Source organism: Pezoporus wallicus, unplaced genomic scaffold, assembly GCF_028554395.1.
Source record: "Pezoporus wallicus isolate ANWC-B61680 ecotype Strahan unplaced genomic scaffold, APGP_CSIRO_Pwel_v1 contig_6644, whole genome shotgun sequence".
NCBI classification, from domain to species: domain Eukaryota; kingdom Metazoa; phylum Chordata; class Aves; order Psittaciformes; family Psittacidae; genus Pezoporus; species Pezoporus wallicus.
The window spans coordinates 165,794-173,861 of record NW_026637098.1 but is presented as its reverse complement, the minus strand read 5'-3'; the positions used below and the strand labels follow the sequence as shown (position 1 = coordinate 173,861).

At 54.1% G+C, this 8,068-nt stretch overlaps 1 protein-coding gene across 1 annotated transcript in view; it reads left to right on the top strand.

The window, feature by feature from the left end:
- Nucleotides 1-304: 304 nt before the first annotated feature.
- Nucleotides 305-8,068, top strand: part of RNF24 (ring finger protein 24) — a 28,239-nt gene continuing 20,475 nt past the window's right edge. Inside the window, exons 1-2 of the mRNA XM_057403214.1 lie at nt 305-443; nt 4,283-4,364. The gene's annotated coding sequence lies outside the window, so the exon portion shown is untranslated. The remainder of the gene's footprint in view (nt 444-4,282; nt 4,365-8,068) is intronic.

Here is an 8,068-nt window from a genome sequence, read left to right as displayed (position 1 = left end):
CCCACCTTGGGACCATTGGTGTCCAACCCTGAAGGGTGGTTTATTGACTTTGAAGCTTCCCCTGCTCTTCAGCCCTCATGGTCTGGCTGTGGTTGGTGCAGCTGAGCTCTGTTTCTGTTTGGTTTCATTGCCTGGGCTCAAACATGGGGTGTTGCTGACATAACATCTGCCGTGCCCACACTTCCCTCCCTGCCCCTTCCTAGCGATGACATTGGCCTGAACCCACTCAGACTTTGTGTCGGGATTGCCTGTCCTGCCCTTGTCCCCACCCTAATAGCACTGATTGGAGATGACATCAGTGGTGATGCCATGTGGGGCTTTATCAGCCCATGAGCTCAGCCTGACCCCGGTGGGAACCTTTCCATTGGCTGGGAAGTGCTGGTGATCCCATGGGAAACGTGCTCGAGGAGAGGATAAGAAACCCCTGTGGTGTCATGGTACTGGTGACTGTTTGGTTCCTTACTTGAGGAATGGGGAAACCTCAGCATCTTTGCCCCCAGCACAAGAGGGACGTGGAGCTGTTGGAGCGAGGCCAGAGGAGGCCATGGAGATGCTGCGAGGGCTGGAGCAGCTCTGCTCTGGAGCCAGGCTGAGAGAGCTGGGCTGGGGCAGCCTGGACAAGAGAAGGCTCCTGAAGGGAAGACCTGAGAGCAGCTCCAGTGCCTGAAGGGGCTGCAGGAAAGCTGGAGAGGGGCTTGGGACAAGGGATGTAGGGACAGGCCAAGGGGAATGGCTTGAACCTGCCAGAGGGGAGACTGAGATGAGCTCTTAGGCAGAAGCTCTTCCCTGGGAGGGTGCTGAGGCGCTGGCACAGGGTGCCCAGAGAAGCTGTGGCTGCCCCATCCCTGGCAGTGTTCGAGGCCAGGTTGGACACAGGGGCTTGGAGCAAGCTGCTCTAGTGGAAGGGGTCCTTGCCAGTGGCAGGGTTTGGAGCTGGGTGAGCTTTAAGCTCCTTTCCAACCCAAACCATTCTATGGTCTTCTCCATCAGGCACAGGAGGTTGGAGCGATACCCTTTTCCCCCATCCCATTCCGGGATGCAGTGGTACCCATGTGTTCCCTAGGGATGGAGGTGTATTGGGTTTGGATGCTTTCCTGCCCCCAGAGCAGTGCCGTGGGCCATCCAATTTGTCTCTTTACTCCCTGTATCATGCATTTAATTTCCATCCATGAAAAGAAACCTGAACAGCTCCAACCACGTGTGAAGGGCTCCTGTGTCTGACTGTGGTGCCAGAGGGATGTCAATGGGAGGAAAGAGCATCTCCCTGCAGCCCCTCAAAGGGATACCAGCAATAGCATCAGTGGTGAGGGCAGAGCAGCTGTGAGGCTTCCAAGGTAGGGATGAGTGACGGCAGGAGGGGAAAAGAGTCCCTTGTGGAGGATGGATGACCCTGTGCCTGGTTTCGCTGCTCCAGGAGGAGGAAAAGGATCCGTAGGGGTGCGTGGATGGGCAGCAGGAGCTGGTGCCAGAGCTCAGGGATCAGATTAGTTGCAAGCAGCTGCCTCGGCAGATCCGGAGGCTCTGAGGTCTCAGGTTGCTCCAACACCAGAGCTAAAACTGGATCAGCCTTTGGAAAAAGTGGCCGAGATGCTGAGAGCAGGAGGATGAGTGAGGGCTGGGCTCTGGTCCTTTCGTTGGTGTCTTTTCTGCTCCAGCTGCTGGATTATGAATGTGGGAAGCATTAGGAATAACTCTCCTGGTTTATTTGGGAGTTGCTTTTGATCATGGGTTGGTATACAGTGTGCTAGGAGATCATTTGCTCTGCTGTCTCAGTGGAGGCAGGTGATGGAGATGCATGCAGCAGCAAGGACACGAGGGCTGCTGTTGTGTTAGAAACCACAGAGAGCCCTGAGGATGGTCATGGAAGAATTAAGGCTTTTCCCCCCCAAAAAGTGCTGTGGTCGTGTGTGTTAGGGGGTGTTTTGGTTGTCTAGAGTTGGTTGACAGCAGCTGAACATGAGCGCCTTGTGCCCAGCCAGCCAAGAAGCCACCAGCATCCTGGCCTGGACCAGCACCAATGCGGCAGCAGGGCCAGGGCAGGGATTGTGCCCCTTGTGATGGGCACTGGTGAGGCTGCACCTTGAATCCTGTGCTCAGTTCTGGGCCCCTCACTGCAAGAGAGACATTGAGGTGCTGCAGTGGGGCCAGAGAAGGGCACTGGAGCTGGTGCAGGGCCTGGAGCACAAGTGTGATGGGGAAGGGCTGAGGGACCTGGGGGGTTCAGTGTGGAGAAGAGAAGGCTCAGGGGGGACCTGATGGCTCCCTACAAGTGCCTGACAGGAGGATGGAGCCAGGAAGGGCTGGGCTCTGCTCCCAAGGAACAAGGGATGGGACAAGAGGAACCGGCCTCAAGCTGCCCCAGGGCAGGTTTAGATGGAGCTGAGGAACAATTCCTGCCCCAGAGGGTGCTCAGGCATTGGAACAGGCTGCCCAGGGCAGGGCTGCAGGCACCGTCCCTGGGGGTATTTAAAAGACATGAGGTGTGCACTGAGGGACATGATTTTGTGGTGGCCTTGGGAGTGCTGCATTAATGGTTGGGCTTGATGATCTTAAAGGTCTTTTGCAACCTAAATGATCCCGTGATTATCTGTTTTTATCCCTATGCAGCATTAATCTTGCTGTTAATAAGCTTTTAACTCCCAAAGCGCCTTAGAGGAAACCAGCAGGAGCTTGTTTGCAGGAGAGAAACTGAAAGTGCTGTGCAGGGAGAGCTGCTGCCCTCCTCATTTCAGCCATCACTCCGTTATCCCTCTCCCTGCCTGTAACCAGCCCTGGCATTCCCAACTTCTTGGCTTGGAGGAGCATTGAGGTGCAAACTAAGGGGCTGTGAAGATTCCCATCAGGGGTGGAAGCAGGAGGGTTTGGCTCTTCAGTCAACCCCTTTGAGGGCAGGAGCTGCAGTCCCATAGGTAAGAGAGTGGATGAAGCCCAATATCCCATTAAAATTGGATGGGAAGGAGCACCAGCATTCCCGTAAGGATTGAATTAAACTTCTCTCCACCCAGAGCTGTGTCTGGAACAGGCCAATATTTCCTGGGGCTTTAAAGCCTCTCGTTTTCCATTGTTCTGTGTGAAGACCTATTGCCAGGCTGGGCTTCCCCAGGGGCTGCTTCCTGCTCGTGGTTGTCAGCTCAGCTGCAGGGTTGGGGTTCTTTTCTTTCACTTCTGAACTGAGAAGTGCTGGGTTAAGCCCCAGCATCGCACTTGGTGTCTGAGACAAACAATGAGACTTCTGAGGATGGGGCTGGTGACGGCCATGCAAAGTGAGACCGGATTGCGCTGAGCTGGGAGGTGTTTTGAGTGCGTTGTAGAGTCCCAGCCTGGTTTGGGTTGGAAGGGACCTTAAAGCTCCTCCAGCTCCAGCCCCTGCCACGGGCAGGGACCCCTTCCACTAGAGCAGCTTGCTCCAAGCCCCTGTGTCCAACCTGGCCTTGAACACTGCCAGGGATGGGGCAGCCACAGCTTCTCTGGGCACCCTGTGCCAGCACCTCAGCACCCTCACAGGGAAGAGCTTCTGCCTAAGAGCTCATCTCAGTCTCCCCTCGGGCAGGTTCAAGCCATTCCCCTTGGCCTGTCCCTACATCCCTTGTCCCAAGCCCCTCTCCAGCTTTCCTGCAGCCCCTTTAGGCACTGGAGCTGCTCTCAGGTCTCCCCTTGAGGAGCCTTCTCTTGTCCAGGCTGCCCCAGCCCAGCTCTCTCAGCCTGGCTCCAGAGCAGAGCTGCTCCAGCCCTCGCAGCATCTCCATGGCCTCCTCTGGCCTCGCTCCAACAGCTCCACATCCCTCTTGTGCTGCTGCCCCAGAGCTGGATCAGGACTGCAGGGAGGCAGAACCCCCTCCATGACCTGCTGCTCATTCTCCTTCAGAAGCAGCCCAGTTCTTTTCCACCCCAAACCCAGCCCAGGTGAGCATTGCTGGGTGAGCTCTCGCTGTGTGGCACCGGCTCTGCAGGCTCCTCTCTGCTTTTGTTTCCCTTTGGTCGAAAACTCCTTACATTTACTGGTGAGGGAATAATTCTAATCCTGTTCAATGGGATCAAGGGATTAGTGTCTCCGATGCTTATAAAATTACGAGGATTAACTGTGCCTCCCCCCCCCTTTCTTTCTGTGCTGCGTAACATCATCGATGCACTTTCAAAGGGGATCTCTGTGCTGTTACTAAGAGCTGAAACGATTTATAGGAGCCTTTGTGAATCCAAGGGTTTAAACCCAAGATCTTCATCTTCTCCCTCCCTCCCTCTGTATTTTTGTGCAATATTAGGGTTCTTTTTTCTTTCTTTCCAGCATCCCTGGTCCCAAACCGCAGTAGCTGTTCAGGAGATACGTTGGGTTTGTGTGGCGTGGCGGCGTTGCGGCGCCCGTGCGGGTAAGTAGGGAGCTGAGCTGAAAGCTTTTACTTGAGAGAGGCTGCAAAGTCACATCTTGAGAGGAGCAGGTCCTGCAAAAGGTATTGTTTCATGAGGCTGCCTCTTATGAGGAAGGATTTGGGCTTTCGTGGCCCATTCCATTTCTACTTCCAAACAAATTATAGATCATAGAATCCCAGCCTGGTTTGGGTTGGAAGGAAGCTTAAAGCTCATCCAGTTCCAACCCCTGCCACGGGCAGGGACCCCTTCCACTAGAGCAGCTTGCTCCAAGCCCCTGTGTCCAACGGCCTTGAACACTGCCAGGGATGGGGCAGCCACAGCTTCTCTGGGCACCCTGTGCCAGCGCCTCAGCACCCTCCCAGGGAAGAGCTTCTGCCTAAGAGCTCATCTCCGTCTCCCCTCTGGCAGGTTCAAGCCATTCCCCTTGGCCTGTCCCTCCATCCCTTGTCCCAAGCCCCTCTCCACCTTTCCTGCAGCCCCTTTAGGCACTGGAGCTGCTCTCAGGTCTCCCCTTGAGGAGCCTTCTCTTGTCCAGGCTGCCCCAGCCCAGCTCTCTCAGCCTGGCTCCAGAGCAGAGCTGCTCGCAGTATATCCGTGCCTCTGGACTCACTCGATCAGGTTGCATCCCTGGCAGTGTTCAAGGCCTGGTTGGACACAGGGGCTTGGAGCAAGCTGCTCTAGTGGAAGGGGTCCCTGCCTTTGGTAGGGGTTGGAATTGGATGAGCTTTAAGGTCCCTTCCAGCCCAAACCAGGCTGGGATTCCCAGAAGGGAACAGAGCTTTTTGGTCAATGGGATGCTCTCACCCTGGCTGTTTGGAGCAGTGGGAGCAGGGTGAAACTCCCCACACCCACATTCCTGCATCCTCTTAATCACAATCTGTGCTTTCATTAGGGCGTGCTCCCCAGGAAAACCATGCGTGGAGCTGAGCTGGAGGAGGCTCCACTTCAAACCCTGTTGCTCTGCCTCCTCTCACAATATTGCCCTGAGCCTTACCCCACAGGGTATAACTTAAATGCCCTTTCTCCTGGGTCAGTGGCTGCAGGGCCGCTTGACCTGTGTGAGCCACGCAATCCCCAGTGCTGAGAGTGGTAGGAGCTCCAAGCCAGGAATTCCTGGCCCTGCCCCAACCTACTTTCAGAGGCAAGCTTTGAAATATACACAAAGACAAGCTCATAATTTCCACTATACTAATGAGGCCGCGGTGTTTTCATTGAAATGTGCCAATAGACGCCGCGGTGGGGTTTTAGCAGCCTTGTTCTGTGAATCCAAATGGGATTTAACATGGCATTCCCTGTGGAGCGGAGGAAAACTGCCTTCTCCCCTGGAATTTCAATGATGCTTCTTGGTGATGCTGCCCGAAAATCCCCACAGGGGTGGGACCTTTCTTTGGGTTTCATCTCGACACGGGTTTTCCCCTCAAATGCCAGGGTTTTGGAGGAGATAGGGAAGGGTAGGAATGGGTTGAAGGGATGGATAATGATGTCTGAGGAGGGGAAAGTGTTGGCTTTATAGACCGGTTCTAAATGATGCTGGTGCACAGGGCACAGGGTGCCCAGAGAAGCTGTGGCTGCCCCATCCCTGGCAGTGTTCAAGGCCAGGTTGGACACAGGGGCTTGGAGCAAGCTGCTCTAGTGGAAGGGGTCCCTGCCCGTGGCAGGGTTGGGACTGGAGGAGCTTTAAGGTCCCTTCAACCCAAACCATTCCAGGAGTCTATGTATTTAATAACCAGACTCCCTGGAAGTCTCTTTACCTCATAGTCAAACCAAACACGAGGGCTCCCAGCATCAAGTGCTCTCTTGACCTTTAAGCAGACACTGCCTCCTCGTTGCTAAGCCACCTCCTTAGTGCCACTCATCTATTTTGCCTTCTAGGAGGGCGATTCAACGCCTGGGAATGTGTAAAGATCTGACACCAAACTATTTCATGCCTGAGGGATGCTTTGGTGCGTTTTAGCTTCGCTGCCTGAGGAAGCCCCAGTAGCTCTGAAGCAGTTGGGAAGCATTCAGCAGGTTTTGGTTGGTCAGCTGCAAGAGAAACACAATTTTAAGTAACCTGCTTGGAAGTTGGGTGGGTTTTTAGCAGCAGCACGTCCCTGACTTGGGGTTTTACTGATTTAAGGGCTCAAACTCTGAGAAACCAGCAGGTCAAAGGAGGTGATCCTGCCCCTCTGCTCTGCTCTCGTGAGACCTCACCTGGAGCATTGTGTGCAGTTCTGGTGTCCTCAGCATAAAAAGGACATGGAACTGTTGGAACAAGTCCAGAGGAGGCCACGAGGATGATCAGGGGCTGGAGCACCTCCTGTATGAAGACAGGCTGAGGAAGTTGGGGCTGTTCAGCCTGGAGAAGAGAAGGCTGCGTGGAGACCTCAGAGCAGCTTCCAGTATCTGAAGGGGGCCTATAGGGATGCTGGGGAGGGACTCTTCATTAGGGACTGTAGTGACAGGACAAGGGGTAATGGGTTCAAACTGAAACAGGGGAAGTTTAGATTGGATCTAAGGAGGAAGTTCTTTACAGTGAGGGTGGTGAGGCACTGGAATGGGTTGCCCAGGGAGGTTGTGAATGCTCCATCCCTGTCAGTGTTCAAGGCCAGGTTGGACAGAGCCTTGGGTGCCATGGTTTAGTGTGAGGTGTCCCTGCCCATGGCAGGGGGTTGGAGCTGGATGATCTTAAGGTTCTTTCCAACCCTAACTATTCTGTGATTCTATGAAACCCATCTAAGAAGCCAAGTTCTTGCTGCTGGTGTCTGATGCTGACAGTTCATGTGTGGTTATCATTGCCTCCAGGTTACAGCCCCACAGGGTGCTGTTACCCTTGAGCTTAAGGTCCTTTCATGTTCTCCATCCCACTAAGGTGAGGCCATGAGTCCAGAGAGAGCATAGAAGGAGGATGGTATCCCATGGGATCACCATTAGTGCTGAGCCCTGTGTGACAGCATAGGAGATGCATACGTTGGGTTCATGCCTATTTATCTCCATCAAGCAGCGAGGTTATAGCACTTGGCTTTGCAATCCAGGAGTGGAAAACTTCCACTTTCCATTTGCAGCTCAATTTTGAGGGGTTTATAATCCTTGCAGCCACCTTTCCTTGGGTGGATCCCATGGGAGTGAAGCCGTTTGTGTCCTGTATCCATATGGCTCCGGGGAGGGCTTTTAGCTGGATTCTGAAGTGTGGCAAAATCCTCCTGGATTCTGTTAGCAGAGGAAAAGGAGCAATAAAAAGATCCCCCCCCTCCAAAAGCCAGTTCTGTTGGAAGCAGGGAAGGGCTGGCAGGCTGCACAGGCTCCTTTTGCTGGAAGGATTAGGAAAGCAGGCAGTGGCAGTGACGTGGCATTAGTGTGAATTCCCAGCAGGATGAGCTCTGGGTTGGTTTGGCTTTTCCTGAAGGCTGTTTCATGCCCTCAGCATCCTAAAATACAGCCCTTGCAGAGCCGACGTGGGCTTTGGGGGGCAGCTCCTCCCTAGGACTTGCTTGAATGACTCTTTTCCATATCCAGACACTTCTTCTGCATCCCACCACCTCTTCTCCTTAACTTTTACTGCGGAGAGAAACGGTGCCATGGAAAGGGTCTGTGGAGAGAGCATTCCTGAGCGCTGAAATCCAGGATCTGGGAGCAGCCGGCAGCAGCATAAAGAGGAATTCTTCCCTCTCTGGCCTCACGCTGCTTTTCCACCACAAGGCTTTCGAGCCATCTGGATCCCCTT